This window comes from Ascaphus truei, chromosome 1, assembly GCF_040206685.1.
Source record: "Ascaphus truei isolate aAscTru1 chromosome 1, aAscTru1.hap1, whole genome shotgun sequence".
Taxonomy (NCBI): Eukaryota; Metazoa; Chordata; class Amphibia; order Anura; family Ascaphidae; genus Ascaphus; species Ascaphus truei.
In genome coordinates this window covers 241200542-241221742 of record NC_134483.1, presented here as the reverse complement: position 1 = coordinate 241221742, position 21201 = coordinate 241200542, and the positions used below count along the sequence as shown (strand labels likewise).

At 42.7% G+C, this 21201-nt stretch overlaps 1 protein-coding gene across 6 annotated transcripts in view; it reads left to right on the top strand.

Annotated features, from left to right (window-relative positions):
- The window catches only part of MACIR (macrophage immunometabolism regulator), a 49673-nt gene that overhangs the window by 11081 nt on the left and 17391 nt on the right, over positions 1 to 21201 (top strand). Inside the window, exon 3 of one of the 6 annotated variants that reach the window (XM_075602258.1) lies at positions 8418 to 8506. The exons of the other annotated variants lie outside the window; for them this stretch is intronic. The gene's annotated coding sequence lies outside the window, so the exon portion shown is untranslated. The remainder of the gene's footprint in view (positions 1 to 8417; positions 8507 to 21201) is intronic. 6 annotated transcript variants of the gene reach the window in all.

Here is a 21201-nt window from a genome sequence, read left to right as displayed (position 1 = left end):
GGGTGATTGGAGCGGGGGGGTGATTGGAGCGGGGCTGGCGGGGGGGTGATTGGAGTGGGGCTGGTGGCGGGGGGGTGATTGGAGTGGGGCTGGTGGGGGGGGGTGATTGGAGCGGGGCTGGCGGGGGGTGATTGGAGCGGGGCTGGCGGGGGGTGATTGGAGCGGGGCTGGCGGGGGGGGTGATTGGAGCGGGGCTGGCGGGGGGTGATTGGAGCGGGGCTGGCGGGGGGGTGATTGGAGCGGGGTTGGCGGGGGGGTGATTGGAGCGGGGTTGGCGGGGGGGGTGATTGGAGCGGGGTTGGCGGGGGGGGTGATTGTAGCAGGGCTGGCGGGGGGGGTGATTGGGGCGGGGCGGGGGGGGTGATTGGGGCGGGGGGGTGATTGGGGCGGGGCTGGCGGGGGGTGATTGGGGCGGGGCTGGCGGGGGGTGATTGGGGGGTGATTGGGGCGGGGCTGGCGGGGGGGGGTGTGATTGGAGCGGGGCTGGCGGCGGGAACTGAGGCTGCTTATTGAAGTACGGTGGCTGCTGGGGGAAGTGAGAGGGGAGTTACGGTGGCTGCTTGGGGACGTGTAGGGCTGCCGGCGCCTCACTCCACCTCTTCCTCCCTCTCTCCTCCCCCCAAAAGGTCACGCGGCGGCCATTTAAAAAAAAAATTAGAGCGATCCCGGTAATAGCGCGGTTGGATCGGATGGCCCCCGAGGACCGTGCTATAACGGGGTTGAGCTGTAATTATCATATATGTGTGGATTGTATTGATGCACATATTAAAGGGAAAAATAAAAACTGACAGCTTGGGCTGCAGCTTTAAAGCAGCAAAACATGTGAAATCTTTGTTTTAAAAAAAACAAAAACAAAATGTAATAATTCAGTTCTGGAGTATTAGATAATAACTGCGTTTAAAATATATATATTATTCAACTCTTAATGCCATTTTTTTTAATGCGTTTTAAAGCTGCAGTTCAAGCTGCCATTTATAAAAATATATATATTTTTCCCATTCAATATGTGAACCAATACAATCTGCACACTGACTAGTGATTAGCTAAGCTGCAGATCGATCCGTTCTCCTGTAAACGACTATATTAGATTGCTTTCACTGGGTTATTTAATTCAGTTCTTGCATAGCATTCTGGGCAATGTAGTCCTGGAATATGATTGACTGGGCAGTTACTAGATACAATTGGTGCATTGCTAGAGATGACGGGGCTCAAAAGCCAGAGCCTATCGGAAGGGGGCTGTCACTTTGTTAATGTTTCTAATGTAGGAAGCATTTCCAGTGTGTGTGTGTGTGTGTGTGTGTGTGTGTGTGTGTGTGTGTGTGTGTGTATGTATGTATATATGTATATATATCAAGTATTTTCTCATGGTACAGAACTGATTTATTAAAAAAAACAAACACTTAGGATATTGCTTGAACTGCTATTTTAAAACATCCTTTGATTTCTATAGCATGTTTTAGCACACTTCCCAAGCAGTGCAAGATATTTGCAATATTTTCCTGTTTGGGATATGTTGCCAAATTTTGCCTGCAGTTTGAACTGTAACAATAGATAATGTTACTGTTGGAATATAAGGATACATTGTTGCTGCTGAGTTACACTGACTGACGGATTCATTGAAACTGAAAGACAGCCATTATGTTAGGCACACAATCAGGATTTTTACGGATTTTAACGTGAGCACCAAACGATTGCCAGCTTAGGTAAGAATGTAGAATTATACACTGTTGCGTGCTTTACATATTCAAATAAGAAAAAAGGGGGATGATGTACAGTAGTATTGGTAATTTAATATGTTTGGCTTAAATTTTTGTTAAAGCTGGACGTTTGGTAACACACTGCCTCCTAGACCTAAAATATAGACTTCTGGATACATTGTCCTGTATCCCATTTGTTCACTATTTCCTTTCTTGAAACTAGTGCTGGTTTACTCATTAAATGCCTCAAACCAGGGGCATTGAGTCTGATCCACATGGATTACCACAGCCTGTGTCTGGATGAAAGTATATTCAAGCCAGTTTTCTATTTTGCCAGATCATTTTTCGGTTTACCTTCTCAGTGCTGGCAACAGAAGATGTTGGGCCCAGGACAAATGTAAGAAGCAGGCCTCCCCAGGTGTGCTGGATAGGGGGGGAGGGGCTGTAGGGGAAGAAAAGTAGGTAATGGGCCTGGGGAGTATATAGGGGTAATGGGCCTAGAGGGTTGGGGGTATCTGGGAATAATGAGCCTGCGGGGGTATAAAGTGGTAATGGATCAGGGGTGCATAGTGGAAAGAAGTGTGTGGGCCTGCTGCAGGACTTGATATCCAGTGGGCGGCGGTGAATAGGAGGGCCTAGGGAATGCACGACCCCCCAACCCTTCCAGATGGGCGTTGGCTAGCAGGGGGCCTGTCCTCTTGACTGAGCTGGCCAGGGACAGTAGTCCCAGCTGTCTTCAACAGTTTGCGCCCTTACAGCTTCTAGTCTACCCCCCCCCCCCTCTACTGCATACAATCTCGAGCTTCTAAATGTTAGCTACTTCTCTTTGCTACTAGAAGAATTAGCAAACATGTAATCAGGAAACCAGTAAACCGTTAATGAACCAATGACAGGATGGTGTGTAAGCAAATTTACATTTCTCATCAGAAAGCTTGGAAAGGTTGCAAGATTGTACCTTTTAAGTGGAAGTCTTAAAGATCTACTATTACCTCTACATTTACAAACTGTGGGGGCGAGGTTAGGCATATCCATTTATTTATTTATTCTATTAGGAAATATGGCCATCTTCAACCTACAGAAGAAATGTGTTATGCTTTATTGCGACCTCACCCTTCTAAAGTGTGTTACTGTCGGAAAACTCTCATTGAGCTGGACTATGTTGGAAGGACTTAATGTGCATTCCTTAGGCCTCGGGCATGGCGCTGACCGGTGCTGAGGCGTGCTGCTGCTCGGCACTGAGCCCCTGCAGCCTCAATGAGAGCGGCTTTAGCAGGGGCTCGCGCACGCCTGCGGAAGCGTGTCTTACCAAATCTTTAGTTTCTGCCCTCGCCGGAGCGCAGGGCCGGTCACGTGAGCGGTTCGCCCAATGAGGGCGAACCAGCTCCGTGATGTCACTGGCCCGCCCCCAGATACGCCCATGGACGGCGCGCGCTCTAAGGCCAGGGAAAGCACCGCTTTCCCTGAGCCTCAGCGCGCCTCCGCCCGGCTTCAGTCTCTATGGACTAAGCCTTAGGCTGAGGCCCTGGTGTCGGCAGCTGTGATCCCCGGTCTGGGGTGAGCAGCAGGGGGAAAGAAGGACGGGGGGGAGGTGTGACGGGGGCGTGGCCCTGATGTCACCCAGCAGGTTCGCCCTCAAGGGCTGAACCGCCGGGTGACACTGTTTTCCTGTCTTCAGACAAATCTGCTCGCACAACGCGGCGGCCAGGGTAGGTTGTGGGCCCCATTGAGGGGCGGTTCTTGTCCCTGCAACGCACGCTGTTGTCGCGCGCTGCAGCAGGCACCGGGGACCTAGCCTTAGGCTCTGAAATTGGAAAGCATTGTCTGCTTTCTCCATTATATGTTCTTTTGAAGTATTTAACAAGTACTGCATGAAATAAGATTGTAAATACCACCTGTCCTACTTATGTCTTACCTAATACTTGGATAATTTATTAATTTGTATAGAAGTCAGAGACCTACTTGTAAAGAACATAATGACATAAGATCTTCTACCCCATAACAACAACAACAACAACAACCTCCTCCTCTCCACACCCACTCAAGCTGTTCTTGCTCAGCTGGCTCTGTCACATTACAAATAACCTTGTCTTAATATTATGGAAACTAGCACAAATAATAAGTCTGGGTCTATGCATTAAAAGTTCAAACATATTATTAAGTTTTTTTTTTTTTCATTTTAGTTTTTAGAAAGAATGATTCTGCAATTGTGTTGAGGAATCTGTCTTCACCTGAAATTCAAACTCCTAGTGCAGCAGTACGCAAACTGGGGGCCCCGAGATTAACGGCACAGGGTTTACAGCGGCCCCGCGCGCTTCCCAAAGACACTTAAATTAAGTGCTGGGGAAGTGGCAAAGGCCTCTGTAAACCTTGCTTACAGTGGTTCAGCTGCCATCTGGAGATGCCATGGCAACGCGGAGTCAAATGATGCTGCGGGGTCATGTAATGTCGCGTTGCTATGGTAACGTGACATCATGACGCCCAGACACCGGGACCACGGTAAGGAGGAGGGAGGGGGGCGCGCGGAGAGCAGGACAGCCGTCAGGGGGGTGCAGGGGGAAAAGATTGCACCCCACTGTCCTAGTGAATGCACCGTCATACATTTGACAGCCCAGTATCTAATAGGAGCGGGTGGAATAGTGACAATACAGAGAAATATGAGAAAATGATATGGATTCATTAACATAAATTTGTCTTCGGGGAAACTGTGTACAGTTATCAAATCTTTTTAAACTGTCCACCTCGTAGAATGATGAGGGGGGTTTTGAAAAATCAAATATTCCCGGCTTCAAAAAATCACGTAGCCCCGTCGCTTTGTCTATAAGCGCACGTGGCAGCGACAATGCATTTGTTTTCGGGCGACGTCGCGTTGCCGGCACTATAAGCGCAGCCTTAGTCGTGTCAAAACAAATGCATTTGCTGCCGTCGCGTGCGCTTATAGTAAGCACAGCGCGCCGACTTGGTCGCGATCGCTGGAAGTAATCTCAATTTGATTTTTCCAGCGACCGCAGCCTGCCGTCGCCGGTACTATAAGCGTAGCCTTATTTCTGTCAGGAACACTTACTGCATACATACCTGCTGACCTGTGTGATTCCGTTGAAGAGCGGTCCTCTTCCTGCAGTGCTGCAAAGTCATGGCAACTCATCAGCCTGTGATGTGTCGCCATGACAACGTGACTGCAGGAGAAGAGCCGCTTCGAAGAAGAAGATTAGTTACCCCACACGTGCCGGTCCGGGGACAGCAGCTCCGCCTGACTGGAGGAGTAGGGAAGTTGGATCTCGGCGCCGACAGGAGGAGGGAGAGTATTGCAGACGGTCAAGGAGCTGGGGATATGCAGCACTGACCCACCAAGGGTAACCCTGTTCGTCCGCAAACCGCCCATTTGCAGAGAGCTAAATTTCCTCCACACGGAGACCTGCTACCTGCGCTACTCTCTGCAGAGTGCCACACTACAGGAAAGCACTGCCCTAAATTACTGTGAATTTCCTATGTATGCTTTAGTCTATTTTACTTTTATATTCGTAGTGGAAATAAAATGTTCTGTACAATAAATAACACAAATAAAATACACAGCCATAAGTTTCAGACCCACAAACCACTAGAACGGTTCCACTTGAAGTTTCTGTGGGGTGACTTACAATACTTTGACTTGCTGTACAGGTAAGTTGCCTGTGTTTTTTTCTCCCCTTTAGGGAAATTAAAATGGCCACCAAATCTTGCTGGGTCCCACGTGCCAATAAGGTGCAGTAACGTTATCGGGTGGATAACATTGCTTCTTTAATATTGGATGGCTGTTTAAATGTCCACGAGGGAACACTGGTAACTAAACCGATTAGTATCTCTGGAACCAGGGGGTACCTATAGCTGATAAGGGAATGCTTTAAAAAGACCGCAGCAGATAGCGCAAGCTTTATTTTACATACTAATCACAAATTATCATATTATGCAGAATATCAGTTTCCATAGGAACGTGATAACACAAAATATATCACAGCAGATCCCACTGTAATGCGGTCTCGGCCTGCTACCGCCCACCACTTCACTGCTAAGGCTGCACTTATAGTGCTGGCGACGCGACGTAGCGGCAAAACAAATGTATTGCCGCATGCACTTATAGTAAGTGCGACGCTGGCGGCGCAAATTTTTGAAAGCAGTCAAATGTGATTTTTCAGAGGCTGTTGCCACATATGACAGGCTCTGAACAAATCAAAGACCTGGTCGCCGGAAAGCAAATTACAACTTTCGCTAGCGGTGACGTCAACTGTTGCGTCGCCATCGCGCGCACTATAGGCGCTTCCTAAGGTAAGTGCCTAAACAACCCCCTACACTAAACACCCCCCTATCCTAACTGCTAAAACCCCTAAACTTAACCCCTACCCTAACTGCTAAAACCAATAAATTAACCCCCTACCCTAACCGCTTAAATTTAACCCCTGCCCTTAACAGTAATAAAACTTACTCTTAGACGTGGCGAATCGGCTACAGTGGAAGGTCCATCTATGGCCAAACACCGGCGGCCATTTGTTCGCGGACAAATATCCCATTCCACCTTAATGTGACAGCGGGAGCAATAACCCTTGCTATATCTATCAGTTGGGCAGGATTGTTGTTTTTAAACAACAATAGTTAGTCTGTGGCTGTGACTGATCAAATGTCAAGTATCCCATTCTATACGTAGATGGGATTTGTGACATACATTTAATGTTTTACTGACTATAGTTACATACATATGTATTAGATGAGACATACGTCCAACAAGTTCAACCTATGATACATTTAGACGACAGATAGTTACAGTATCCTGTATTTGTACTTACAGTATTTTGTTCCAGAGGAAGGCAAATAAATATCCCCATGAAACATCCAGTGATATCTCAAAATAAATATAAATAAAAATCATGTCTCCAAATATCAGCAATCGGATTTCTCCCTGGATTAACATCCCTGCCATGTTAGAAAAACAAATAAGGTAGCGCTAACTTTCTAAGTGTGCAAATTAAATCCAAATGGATATGAAAGACCTATTATTCCTAATTGGGAATAAATGCTGGCTGCCTGTGATATAACTCTGAACCCAAATCAGAGACAACTGATAGAGAAAATATTATTTCTATGGCGCTCCATACATACACAAATGGTGGTAAAAAGGATATATACAACCCGTAATGATGGCTTCATCGGGTCCAAAGGTAGGCACCACACGATAGCAGTGACATGAAAAAAATAGGAAAATCACACAGCATAAAACTGTAAAATAAATATTCACAGCATACAAACTAATGACATGACATACCGACAAATGACATGGGCTGAGAAATACTGGGTGACTTTATAATCACATTTAATGTTAGACACAATATGAATAAAATACAAATAAAATACACAACATGTGTTAAAATAGAATAAGTCCCACTGGAAATCTCCTGCTGTGGCTGAAATGACCACTTACCAGATGTAAGATGGTCACAGGCAATGGATAATTAGAGAGTATCCCTCGTCTTGGTCAGATCAGCTCCACTGCGTGTCTCCTGGCATCAGGGGCGTGTTGGTGCTCCGTAGTCGTTTCCGGATGGGGCGCCCCCCTGCTCGCGTGGAAACAGCTCTCTGCAGCTCAGTCGGTTGGGGCTTGACGATCGCAGCCGTAGATTCGCTGTGCAGATGGTGTCAGCAGATTCGTGGATACTCCGATCGACACAAGAAGCAAGACAGACGTCAGCAAAAGTCAGCAGAGTGACCAGTGGGACCACCCTACGCGTTTCGGAAGTACCAACTTCCTTCTTCAGGGGTAGAAGAAAGAACCTTTATTCTACCTCTGAAGAAGGAAGTTGGTACTTCCGAAACGCGTAAAGGTGGTCCCACTGGCCACTCTGCTGACTTTTGCTGACGTCTGTCTTGTTTCTTCTGTCAATCGGAGCATCCACGAATCTGCTGACACCATCTGCACAGCATTCCGGGTATTGCACGGCGAATCTGCGGCTGCGATCGTCTCTATCCCTGCCATGTTGACTTATTTGGTATATCCCAGTGTACCTTTCCTTCCTAAAAAGATGTCCACATTTTTTTAAGATATCTATTGAATTTGCCATGACAGTCTCCATGTAGTTAAACGCATTCCATTCTGTGCCACAGTCTTTTACAATTTTGTATGTGGGTAGAAATTTATTATTTTTCATTAGGTAATTTAATATATTCTACTAATTTCCTGCAGGGTGTGCATCTCATATTGTTAGTATGCATAAGACTTGCCCTTTCTGGATTGTGGAGTATTGAGATGAGAGATTTTTATTTATTTTTTAAATCTGGATAGATGTGGGTGTTTTTTTTTGTTTTTATTTTTGCAGAGCTGGTAAACCCAGCTCTGGAGACCCCTTGCTTGTCATGGTTAGAATGTAAGAGAAATAAAATGGCCATTGGGGTCATGCTCAATGTGGTGACCAATAGAAAGCAGCAGTGTAGTCTCTATTGGTGAGCCCCTCCCCCCCCCCCCATAGATGTTGTCTTTCTTTTTTATTAAACTACAATCCCCCACTCAACCCCAAAAAATTAACTACACTGCAATCGAGGGAATTCTTGTGCTAGGAGACTCGAGGTTGAACGCCACAGGAACCCCCTGGGTGTATCCATATTCACAAATCCATATAGCATACAGCTTGCTGTCTGACTCTTAACGTGACGAGGCGGTCACTGTTTATGGTGATGTTTTTGCTTCCCTGTATTTCACAGAAATTTTGAAAAGGGCAGACTTGACAGACACAACTATTCTTCGTTCAGCGTCCTCTATGGCAGCCAAAAAAGCTGATATATAATACGAGGTGGGTAGGTATTTTCCGTAAACGACATCGCTTCCTCTTCTACAAGGTAGGAAGCGATGGTTTGTAGAGGCCAGGGCATGATGTTCAATACGTCCTCTAGTGTTTCCACGCTTTGTAATTGTTGTCCTGCCATTGGGTTCTTGGCTAATTTTCCAGTTCTGTCGCCACGGGAACCAACCCAACCCATTTTTCATCCGGGCTTGTGACCGGCATTGGCTGGTTTATATAATACCTTATCCCCAAAGTTATATGCTGAGAAGGTTCAACAGCTATCACTTTTGCTTTTGAGCGCCTGAGGGGTTAACTGTTGTTCACCCGTGCATACAGTGGTATGATTTTACAGGCAGCTCGAAGTTTATTGGATGAAGGATACTAACAGTCATGATAAAGAATATTAATGGTTTATATAATACGAGGCACCTTCTTTAAATAATTTCAAACATCTCTTGTGCAATGTTTTGAGAAGTAAAGCTGCGCTTATAGTGCCAGCGATGGCGACGTCGCGTCAAAAATGCATTGCCGCCGTCGCGTGCGCTTATAGTAAGCGCGATGCGACGGCTTGCTCGCTATCGCTGGAAGTCATCTCAATTTGATTTTTCCAGCGACCGCAGCCTGACGTCGCCGGCACTTTAAGTGTAGCCTTAGGATATCAGAGTAATCTCAAACGTTCCAGATCTCAAGTGTCAAAAGACTTAGGCCGCGGTTATAGTCACGGCGACTGCACGTCACGTCAAAACAAATCTATTAAATCCGTTGCGTGCGCTTATAGTAGGAGCGGCACGACAGAGCAACGACTTGGTCGCGATCGCTGGAAGTCAATTACATTTGATTTTCAGCGTCACATCAGCGTCGCCGTAGCAAGGACTATAAGAGCGGCCTCAGAGGACAGCTTCCTGGACTGAGACAGCCGACCTTTTCTGAACTGGACAAGGGGCATCCTCTGAAGAAGCAGACATCCAGGAAGAGCTTGAATCATTCAAAGTGCATTCCATTGAAAGACTGATTTAAGAATATGTGCACCGCATTGAAGAGGAACTTTTGGTCTTGAATCAAGCATTTCTGGGACCCGGAAGGCGGCTAGGTTCTTCCCTGTTTATAGCTCCATTCAAATGATTATCATCCCCGAATGGAAATTGGTGGAAAAAAGTAATGCGACTAGGCGCTTTATTAAAATGTACCCATTCCAGGAAAAAGACTGTAAAACTTGGAGTCATCCTAAGGTGGACTCAGCGATTGTGTGGATGGCAAGACAGACAGACGACCATTCCTCTAAAAGATAGTTAATCTTTTAAAGATCCCATGAAGCGACGTATTGCAGGCATGTTACAGAAGCAGACAATAAACATAAATGTCCTTGGCGCATTGTCTGGTGAATAACCTGACAGTTAATGAAGTCCAATTGGTCCTTGATGGTAGGGATATTAAATCCGGAATCCAATCTTTCCTGGAGGCCCTTGGAGGTAGTTGAATCAAATCTGTATTAATATAAAAGACAGAACAACCATTGCGCAGTACTTCTGGTCAAACTTCTACTCCCCCACCGTTGCCAGCTACTTACATAAAAATGATTATAAAAGGGCCTCAAAAGGTATCTTTCACTTCTTCCCCGTCACCTTAATTCTGCTGTGTTGCCAGATGGGATGACTCCTCTGATAAGAGGGAGGCCTCTCTCCAGCGTGATACCGGAAAATAAGGGGATAGGGCCAATGGTATGATACCGTCACAATTTTAATACAATAAAAACAAGACTATAAATCAGTGCACTCACATGCTTATAGTCCCTATATACGTGGTACAATGTGCCGTCCGCTTGCGTGGCAGGATGCTGGGTTGCTGCAGGTAAGGGTAAGATTCAGCGTGCGTCCCCGCTTCGTGGCCTCGATTCGGAGCGCCTCGTCTCACACCGATGATGTCACCGCTCAAGCTCCCCTGTTCCTCCGTGCATGCGTGGACGTAAGCAACGTAACACTGCTACAGAAACTCCACCCTACGCGCGTTTCGTGACTGCTGACGTCACTTCCTCAGGGGCAATGGAGTGTCCATGATAGTAAGGGCTATTTAAACCCACCGGATTGTCAATGCAGGGCTCCCATTGGATATAGCCAAATTGGAAACCCCTGCTCATTACGTTGCACAATTTATCAATGTACAATCAAATGATATCGTTAATACATGTAAATCAGATATTATAAAATGATAAAACTGCATTAGCACAAAATTAACTCGACAGAATACAGGTAATTAATGTGTATGCTTTATAAAATGAATTCGGAGGGGGTTAACCTATATTGCACTGGGGGTTACCCTCTATTGCATCTAATAGAGAACTCAGAGGAAAAGATGTTTATTGAGGTTGAGGAATATACTAGCAGATGTCTAAACAATGTTATATTGATCTATCCATTTTTTAAAAATGAAGCCAGGTCGAACTCTATATTAAGTCCTTTTGGGGTCAGAGTTTTTAAAGTATATATCCAAAAGCTTTCGCGTCTGGATATCAGATTTATTTTATCTCCCCCTCTCCAATTTTGCTTTGGGCATTCAATTCCCTTACAGATTAACCCTGCTGGGTTCTGCCCATGCTTCAATCTAAAGTGGTTGGAGACACTATGTGTCTCCAAACCCCGTTTAATATTGAATACATGTTCTGCCAAGCGCCGTTTTAGTGGTCTACCTGTTCGCCCCACATATTGAAGCCCACACGGGCATTCTAACAGATAGACCACAAAAGGGCTCCTGCAGGTGATGAATGACCTAATTGGGAATGATATACCTGTTACATTTGACTTGAAGTCCTTACATTTTTGACCATATTTGCAGCCTATACATTTATTACATATAAAGTATCCATTTAGTTCCTTTAACCATGTTGTATTCCGTGACTTTACCTGGTTAAATGGGCAACTTGGTGAGAGTTTTAATTTCAGGTTGTCAGCCTTTTTAAAAACTATCTGTGGATGCTGGGGTAATATATTTTTTAGCTTCACATCACCAAGTAGGATACTCCAATGCTTTTTGATTATTGTTGTAATTTTATTTGCCATGCCATTATATTTCGTGATGAAAGGAATAAACTCTACCCCATCATTTTTAATTATGGTCTTTTTATTCATTTGAATTAATTCCTCTCTCTTTGTGTTTTTAGCTGCCTCTAGTGCCTTTTTTACCCTATTGTGGTTATATTCCCTTTCAATGAACTTGGTTTTTAGTTCATTGGCCTGTGTGTTAAATATTGCTTCCTGTGAGCAATTCCGTTTCGTGCGTAGAAACTGGCCTTTGGGAATATTGTTTATCCATCTTGGATTATGATTACTCGATGCTAGTAAGTAAGTGTTTGCATCTACTTTCTTATAAAAGGTCTTAGTTTCAATTAATCCATTTTCAATGAATAAGGTCAGGTCTAGAAAATCAATGGTGAGTGGATTTATATTGAATGTAAATTTTAAATTCATATTATTGTTGTTAAGATACTGTTGGAATTTACCCAAATCCGCTTCATTACCACCCCAGATACATAGCACATCGTCGATATAGCGCCTCCATAGCACCAGGTCCGCCCCAAATGGGCTGTTGGATTGGATATAATTTTCCTCCCACATGCCCATAAATATGTTGGCATAACTAGGGGCGAACCTGGTACCCATGGCAGTGCCACATATCTGGAGGTAGTAATCATTATCGTAGTTAAAGAAGTTATGGGTAAGGATATATCTAATCCCTTCTATTATAAATTCCCTAAATCCCGATTCGAGACTATCATCCTGCTCTAACACTCTCCTAATGGCCTCCACACCTTGGTCATGATTGATGACGGTGTATAGGGAGGTCACGTCACACGTGACCCATGTATAATGATCCTCCCACTTAAGATCATTTACTATGTTTAAAACATGGGTGGTATCTCGAAGATACGATGGTATTTGGGAGACATACTTTTGTAATGCAGAATCAATAAACTGGGACAGATTTGAGGTCATCGACTTAATCCCAGAAATTATTGGGCGACCAGGGGGATTCCAGAGATCCTTGTGGATCTTTGGTATGAAATAGAATATTGGAATCCTTGGCTGTTCAATATCCAAGAATTCCAATTCCCCCTTTGTAATTATACCGTCTGTGAATCCCTTATCTAAATATTTATTTAGGGCTAGCTTAAACTTAGTCGTTGGATTACCTGGCAACTTTTGATAGGTCGTGGGATCACTGAGTATTCTCATGGACTCCTTTTTATAATATGCTGAGTCCATGATTACAATACCGCCCCCCTTGTCTGCTCCTTTGATTACAATTTGAGTATTACTCTCTAGGCTCTTAACAGCATCTATCTCTATTTTGGTCAAGTTGTGTTTATCAAATTTAAACTCACTGGTGGCCTTCTCTAAATCCTGAATTACCAATTCGGTGAATGTCTCTATAAAATTACCCTTAACATGTTTAGGATAGAAAACAGAAGGTCTTTTAAATTTATTTGGTGGACTCACCTGAATGTTATTTAGATTATTGTTTGCCTGCATAACCTCTCTACTCACCGCATCTTTAAGAAAATATTTTTTGAGTGTTAGTCGTCTGACGAATTTTTGAGTATCTATATATAAATCAAACATATTTGGTCCCTGGGAGGGGGCAAAATTGAGCCCCTTCGAAAGGACCCTCTCTTCAACTTCTGATATTTGTTGGCTGCTAATATTAAACACATTGCTGACCTCTACCTGTGGCTCGCTTGGTCTGACTTTTTTCTCTTTCCTCCTTCCTCCTCTTTTTCCTCTGAATCCTCTATTCTTTTGCGTCTCGCAGTTCTTGGGGTATCTTGTCTCCCTGTTGGATTGTCTGTCTCGCTGTTTCTCCTCGGGGGGAAGTCGTAATCCCTGTCGTGATCTAAAAAAGACGTTTGATGTTGATTATTTTCATGGTCCCTAGATGGTATATGGTAAGGTCTAAAGCCATTATTTGGTCTAAAAACATCGTCATAACCTCTATGTCTTTCTTGTGGTCCATCATGATAGTAGTCATGATGTCCATAACCTCCATTACCGTTGGTATACCCTCCCTGTGGTGGACCTTGGTATCTATGAGGTCCATTCCTATATGGTGCTTGTGGACGAGCTCCAAAAGAGGGGCGTTGTACTGCTCCCTTTTTATTAGGTGGTTTGGGTACTTGGTAACTATCTTTTTTAGATTTTTGTTCCTCCTTAGTTTTTGTTCCCTTACTCGCTGGGGTGGTTTTAACCTCCGCGGGGGTGATTTCTTCTACAATAAGGACTTTCTTCTCTGATTTCCAGTCCCTCTGTCTATTCTGTTCATAGTCTTTTTTATCCCGTATATATTTTTTCTGTTTTGTACTAATGACCTCCTTCTCTAGTTTTTCAATCCTTTGTGTAATTTTCTCATCCAATACTTTGTATTCTTTGAGTTCAGAGAAGTGGCTCAATTTACCTTGGATTTCTGTAATCTCTTTATCCAAAACATCTAGGGATCTAGTTCTATACTGAATAGACAGGTTCACTAGACCAAATGCACATGAGTCAAGGAGATGGTTCCACTCTTTCATGAATTCCTCATTCTCTGTCTCAAGTGTCGGTACTTTGAGGACCCTCAGTCCTCTCGGTATCCGTTTCTGTTCTAAATATTTTTTCAATGCTACTACTTCCCAGATCTGCCTCATTTCTTGCGTGAGGAGTTTTTCTACTTTATTAAATAGAGTGTCTAGAGTTTCAGTGTCAACATCAATATTTTCCACCTCTGTGTCCTCTGAAAATATATTATCTAAATTACAACTGCGAAGTGCTCGACTAGAAAAAAGTGTCATTTTTAAATAATGGTTGGCTGCTGATATGTGTAATGGATAAAACAAGTGGTGGTGATATTAAACTAAACTAAAACATATACTAAAGCGCTCAACCTATTAACCTAACTTAACTACCTACTTGTGATATATAAGTCTCTAATTATTAATTCCTCTATACATGAATTTATAATGAAAATGAACTGAATCCTGCAATCTAATTTTAAACTGAGGAAGTGGCTGCCTATGGACGAGAATGACACACCTATCCACAAGGAATGCACAATCAATACTGAACAAACACTACAAAACATACAATAAACATAAATGTCCTTGGCGCATTGTCTGGTGAATAACCTGACAGTTAATGAAGTCCAATTGGTCCTTGATGGTAGGGATATTAAATCCGGAATCCAATCTTTCCTGGAGGCCCTTGGAGGTAGTTGAATCAAATCTGTATTAATATAATCATAAATATAATATAATCATAGTATTAATATAATCATAAAAAAAGATGTCTTTTATATTAATACAGATTTGATTCAACTACCTCCAAGGGCCTCCAGGAAAGATTGGATTCCGGATTTAATATCCCTACCATCAAGGACCAATTGGACTTCATTAACTGTCAGGTTATTCACCAGACAATGCGCCAAGGACATTTATGTTTATTGTATGTTTTGTAGTGTTTGTTCAGTATTGATTGTGCATTCCTTGTGGATAGGTGTGTCATTCTCGTCCATAGGCAGCCACTTCCTCAGTTTAAAATTAGATTGCAGGATTCAGTTCATTTTCATTATAAATTCATGTATAGAGGAATTAATAATTAGAGACTTATATATCACAAGTAGGTAGTTAAGTTAGGTTAATAGGTTGAGCGCTTTAGTATATGTTTTAGTTTAGTTTAATATCACCACCACTTGTTTTATCCATTACACATATCAGCAGCCAACCATTATTTAAAAATGACACTTTTTTCTAGTCGAGCACTTCGCAGTTGTAATTTAGATAATATATTTTCAGAGGACACAGAGGTGGAAAATATTGATGTTGACACTGAAACTCTAGACACTCTATTTAATAAAGTAGAAAAACTCCTCACGCAAGAAATGAGGCAGATCTGGGAAGTAGTAGCATTGAAAAAATATTTAGAACAGAAACGGATACCGAGAGGACTGAGGGTCCTCAAAGTACCGACACTTGAGACAGAGAATGAGGAATTCATGAAAGAGTGGAACCATCTCCTTGACTCATGTGCATTTGGTCTAGTGAACCTGTCTATTCAGTATAGAACTAGATCCCTAGATGTTTTGGATAAAGAGATTACAGAAATCCAAGGTAAATTGAGCCACTTCTCTGAACTCAAAGAATACAAAGTATTGGATGAGAAAATTACACAAAGGATTGAAAAACTAGAGAAGGAGGTCATTAGTACAAAACAGAAAAAATATATACGGGATAAAAAAGACTATGAACAGAATAGACAGAGGGACTGGAAATCAGAGAAGAAAGTCCTTATTGTAGAAGAAATCACCCCCGCGGAGGTTAAAACCACCCCAGCGAGTAAGGGAACAAAAACTAAGGAGGAACAAAAATCTAAAAAAGATAGTTACCAAGTACCCAAACCACCTAATAAAAAGGGAGCAGTACAACGCCCCTCTTTTGGAGCTCGTCCACAAGCACCATATAGGAATGGACCTCATAGATACCAAGGTCCACCACAGGGAGGGTATACCAACGGTAATGGAGGTTATGGACATCATGACTACTATCATGATGGACCACAAGAAAGACATAGAGGTTATGACGATGTTTTTAGACCAAATAATGGCTTTAGACCTTACCATATACCATCTAGGGACCATGAAAATAATCAACATCAAACGTCTTTTTTAGATCACGACAGGGATTACGACTTCCCCCCGAGGAGAAACAGCGAGACAGACAATCCAACAGGGAGACAAGATACCCCAAGAACTGCGAGACGCAAAAGAATAGAGGATTCAGAGGAAAAAGAGGAGGAAGGAGGAAAGAGAAAAAAGTCAGACCAAGCGAGCCACAGGTAGAGGTCAGCAATGTGTTTAATATTAGCAGCCAACAAATATCAGAAGTTGAAGAGAGGGTCCTTTCGAAGGGGCTCAATTTTGCCCCCTCCCAGGGACCAAATATGTTTGATTTATATATAGATACTCAAAAATTCGTCAGACGACTAACACTCAAAAAATATTTTCTTAAAGATGCGGTGAGTAGAGAGGTTATGCAGGCAAACAATAATCTAAATAACATTCAGGTGAGTCCACCAAATAAATTTAAAAGACCTTCTGTTTTCTATCCTAAACATGTTAAGGGTAATTTTATAGAGACATTCACCGAATTGGTAATTCAGGATTTAGAGAAGGCCACCAGTGAGTTTAAATTTGATAAACACAACTTGACCAAAATAGAGATAGATGCTGTTAAGAGCCTAGAGAGTAATACTCAAATTGTAATCAAAGGAGCAGACAAGGGGGGCGGTATTGTAATCATGGACTCAGCATATTATAAAAAGGAGTCCATGAGAATACTCAGTGATCCCACGACCTATCAAAAGTTGCCAGGTAATCCAACGACTAAGTTTAAGCTAGCCCTAAATAAATATTTAGATAAGGGATTCACAGACGGTATAATTACAAAGGGGGAATTGGAATTCTTGGATATTGAACAGCCAAGGATTCCAATATTCTATTTCATACCAAAGATCCACAAGGATCTCTGGAATCCCCCTGGTCGCCCAATAATTTCTGGGATTAAGTCGATGACCTCAAATCTGTCCCAGTTTATTGATTCTGCATTACAAAAGTATGTCTCCCAAATACCATCGTATCTTCGAGATACCACCCATGTTTTAAACATAGTAAATGATCTTAAGTGGGAGGATCATTATACATGGGTCACGTGTGACGTGACCTCCCTATACACCGTCATCAATCATGACCAAGGTGTGGAGGCCATTAGGAGAGTGTTAGAGCAGGATGATAGTCTCGAATCGGGATTTAGGGAATTTATAATAGAAGGGATTAGATATATCCTTACCCATAACTTCTTTAACTACGATAATGATTACTACCTCCAGATATGTGGCACTGCCATGGGTACCAGGTTCGCCCCTAGTTATGCCAACATATTTATGGGCATGTGGGAGGAAAATTATATCCAATCCAACAGCCCATTTGGGGCGGACCTGGTGCTATGGAGGCGCTATATCGACGATGTGCTATGTATCTGGGGTGGTAATGAAGCGGATTTGGGTAAATTCCAACAGTATCTTAACAACAATAATATGAATTTAAAATTTACATTCAATATAAATCCACTCACCATTGATTTTCTAGACCTGACCTTATTCATTGAAAATGGATTAATTGAAACTAAGACCTTTTATAAGAAAGTAGATGCAAACACTTACTTACTAGCATCGAGTAATCATAATCCAAGATGGATAAACAATATTCCCAAAGGCCAGTTTCTACGCACGAAACGGAATTGCTCACAGGAAGCAATATTTAACACACAGGCCAATGAACTAAAAACCAAGTTCATTGAAAGGGAATATAACCACAATAGGGTAAAAAAGGCACTAGAGGCAGCTAAAAACACAAAGAGAGAGGAATTAATTCAAATGAATAAAAAGACCATAATTAAAAATGATGGGGTAGAGTTTATTCCTTTCATCACGAAATATAATGGCATGGCAAATAAAATTACAACAATAATCAAAAAGCATTGGAGTATCCTACTTGGTGATGTGAAGCTAAAAAATATATTACCCCAGCATCCACAGATAGTTTTTAAAAAGGCTGACAACCTGAAATTAAAACTCTCACCAAGTTGCCCATTTAACCAGGTAAAGTCACGGAATACAACATGGTTAAAGGAACTAAATGGATACTTTATATGTAATAAATGTATAGGCTGCAAATATGGTCAAAAATGTAAGGACTTCAAGTCAAATGTAACAGGTATATCATTCCCAATTAGGTCATTCATCACCTGCAGGAGCCCTTTTGTGGTCTATCTGTTAGAATGCCCGTGTGGGCTTCAATATGTGGGGCGAACAGGTAGACCACTAAAACGGCGCTTGGCAGAACATGTATTCAATATTAAACGGGGTTTGGAGACACATAGTGTCTCCAACCACTTTAGATTGAAGCATGGGCAGAACCCAGCAGGGTTAATCTGTAAGGGAATTGAATGCCCAAAGCAAAATTGGAGAGGGGGAGATAAAATAAATCTGATATCCAGACGCGAAAGCTTTTGGATATATACTTTAAAAACTCTGACCCCAAAAGGACTTAATATAGAGTTCGACCTGGCTTCATTTTTAAAAAATGGATAGATCAATATAACATTGTTTAGACATCTGCTAGTATATTCCTCAACCTCAATAAACATCTTTTCCTCTGAGTTCTCTATTAGATGCAATAGAGGGTAACCCCCAGTGCAATATAGGTTAACCCCCTCCGAATTCATTTTATAAAGCATACACATTAATTACCTGTATTCTGTCGAGTTAATTTTGTGCTAATGCAGTTTTATCATTTTATAATATCTGATTTACATGTATTAACGATATCATTTGATTGTACATTGATAAATTGTGCAACGTAATGAGCAGGGGTTTCCAATTTGGCTATATCCAATGGGAGCCCTGCATTGACAATCCGGTGGGTTTAAATAGCCCTTACTATCATGGACACTCCATTGCCCCTGAGGAAGTGACGTCAGCAGTCACGAAACGCGCGTAGGGTGGAGTTTCTGTAGCAGTGTTACGTTGCTTACGTCCACGCATGCACGGAGGAACAGGGGAGCTTGAGCGGTGACATCATCGGTGTGAGACGAGGCGCTCCGAATCGAGGCCACGAAGCGGGGACGCACGCTGAATCTTACCCTTACCTGCAGCAACCCAGCATCCTGCCACGCAAGCGGACGGCACATTGTACCACGTATATAGGGACTATAAGCATGTGAGTGCACTGATTTATAGTCTTGTTTTTATTGTATTAAAATTGTGACGGTATCATACCATTGGCCCTATCCCCTTATTTTCCGGTATCACGCTGGAGAGAGGCCTCCCTCTTATCAGAGGAGTCATCCCATCTGGCAACACAGCAGAATTAAGGTGACGGAGAAGAAGTGAAAGATACCTTTTGAGGCCCTTTTATAATCATTTTTATGTAAGTAGCTGGCAACGGTGGGGGAGTAGAAGTTTGACCAGAAGTACTGCGCAATGGTTGTTCTGTCTTTTATATTAATACAGATTTGATTCAACTACCTCCAAGGGCCTCCAGGAAAGATTGGATTCCGGATTTAATATCCCTACCATCAAGGACCAATTGGACTTCATTAACTGTCAGGTTATTCACCAGACAATGCGCCAAGGACATTTATGTTTATTGTATGTTTTGTAGTGTTTGTTCAGTATTGATTGTGCATTCCTTGTGGATAGGTGTGTCATTCTCGTCCATAGGCAGCCACTTCCTCAGTTTAAAATTAGATTGCAGGATTCAGTTCATTTTCATTATAAATTCATGTATAGAGGAATTAATAATTAGAGACTTATATATCACAAGTAGGTAGTTAAGTTAGGTTAATAGGTTGAGCGCTTTAGTATATGTTTTAGTTTAGTTTAATATCACCACCACATGTTACAGAAGCAGTATACCACTCCGGGAACAACTTTGAAACGAGTTACTGCCATGGCCAGTATATCCACAAGACCAAAATGAAGCAGGGACTTTCAGACAGTGATTTGTTACAGGATTTTTCTAACCTTTGACGCGATTGATTTTCTGCGACGTCCAGATGGCACTGTGGTTCAAGCCTTGTGCTTCGAATACATCTTAAATTGAAGTTTGTATCCCTGCCTTATGGCGATTCTTATCTTTTTAGAGACACTTTGGATGACTGAAGAAGCAAAAACCCTGAAGATGTGTAGCCAGCATTGGAAAATATACACCAGTTTGGGGCAGACTGGCAAAGTTTTTCAATAAGAGAGTCATAGTACAGTATTATGCCCTAGAATTCTTGTGAAGTCCGGGCAACCCCTTCAGGGAGTCTCATCCGCCAAGAAACCCACACAAAGCGCTCAAATTGAGGCAGGCTATTCACGATCTTTGGCTCAACTCTGTCATTCAACCGATACTGCAAGATCGGCATGGTCAGGGCTTTTATTCATGGTCTCCAGATCAATAACGGGGTATTAAAGTTGGAAAGGGTCAATCGATTTTCCTTTTTTAAGGATTCAACACTCCAAAATGGAGTCCTTAACGGCGGTCATGGCAGTGGTACAAGGTGATGACTTGTTATCGATCTGAGAGACGCATATCTCCATAGCCTGATTCACCAACCTCATTACGTATTCCTCCACTTCTGCATAGAGTGCACATGCATACATAATTCCAGTTCAAGACCTTGCCGTTTGGTTTGGTACACCTCAGATGTTCACTGGTGAAGGCCGCAAAACTGTGCCAAACCGGAATAATTGTCTTATATAGATGATTGGCTGATCAAGGCTTCCGCAGAACACGTGGCCCAGCTTCATGTCCAGTTGGGTGGCAAGGAGAATTCCACGGATGGATCATAAACGTGTAAAAGAGCAATATGATTCTTGCTCAAACTATTAAATTTCTAGGGCTGCTGTTCAATACTCTGCAGGGTACAGTATCGTTACCTGCATTGATAGTGACCAACATTGTTCGGGAAGTTCATTCTTTCCTACCAATGAAACGTCCATCCCGCTTACAGTTTATGCACCACATTGGGTTCCTAAACTCACTCATAGATGTGGTTCCAAGTCCATTTTATTTGATGCCAGAGGACTTAATGAACCTTTCCGTGGAGACTTTCTCCACTTCTCACCCTACAAACGCAAGGG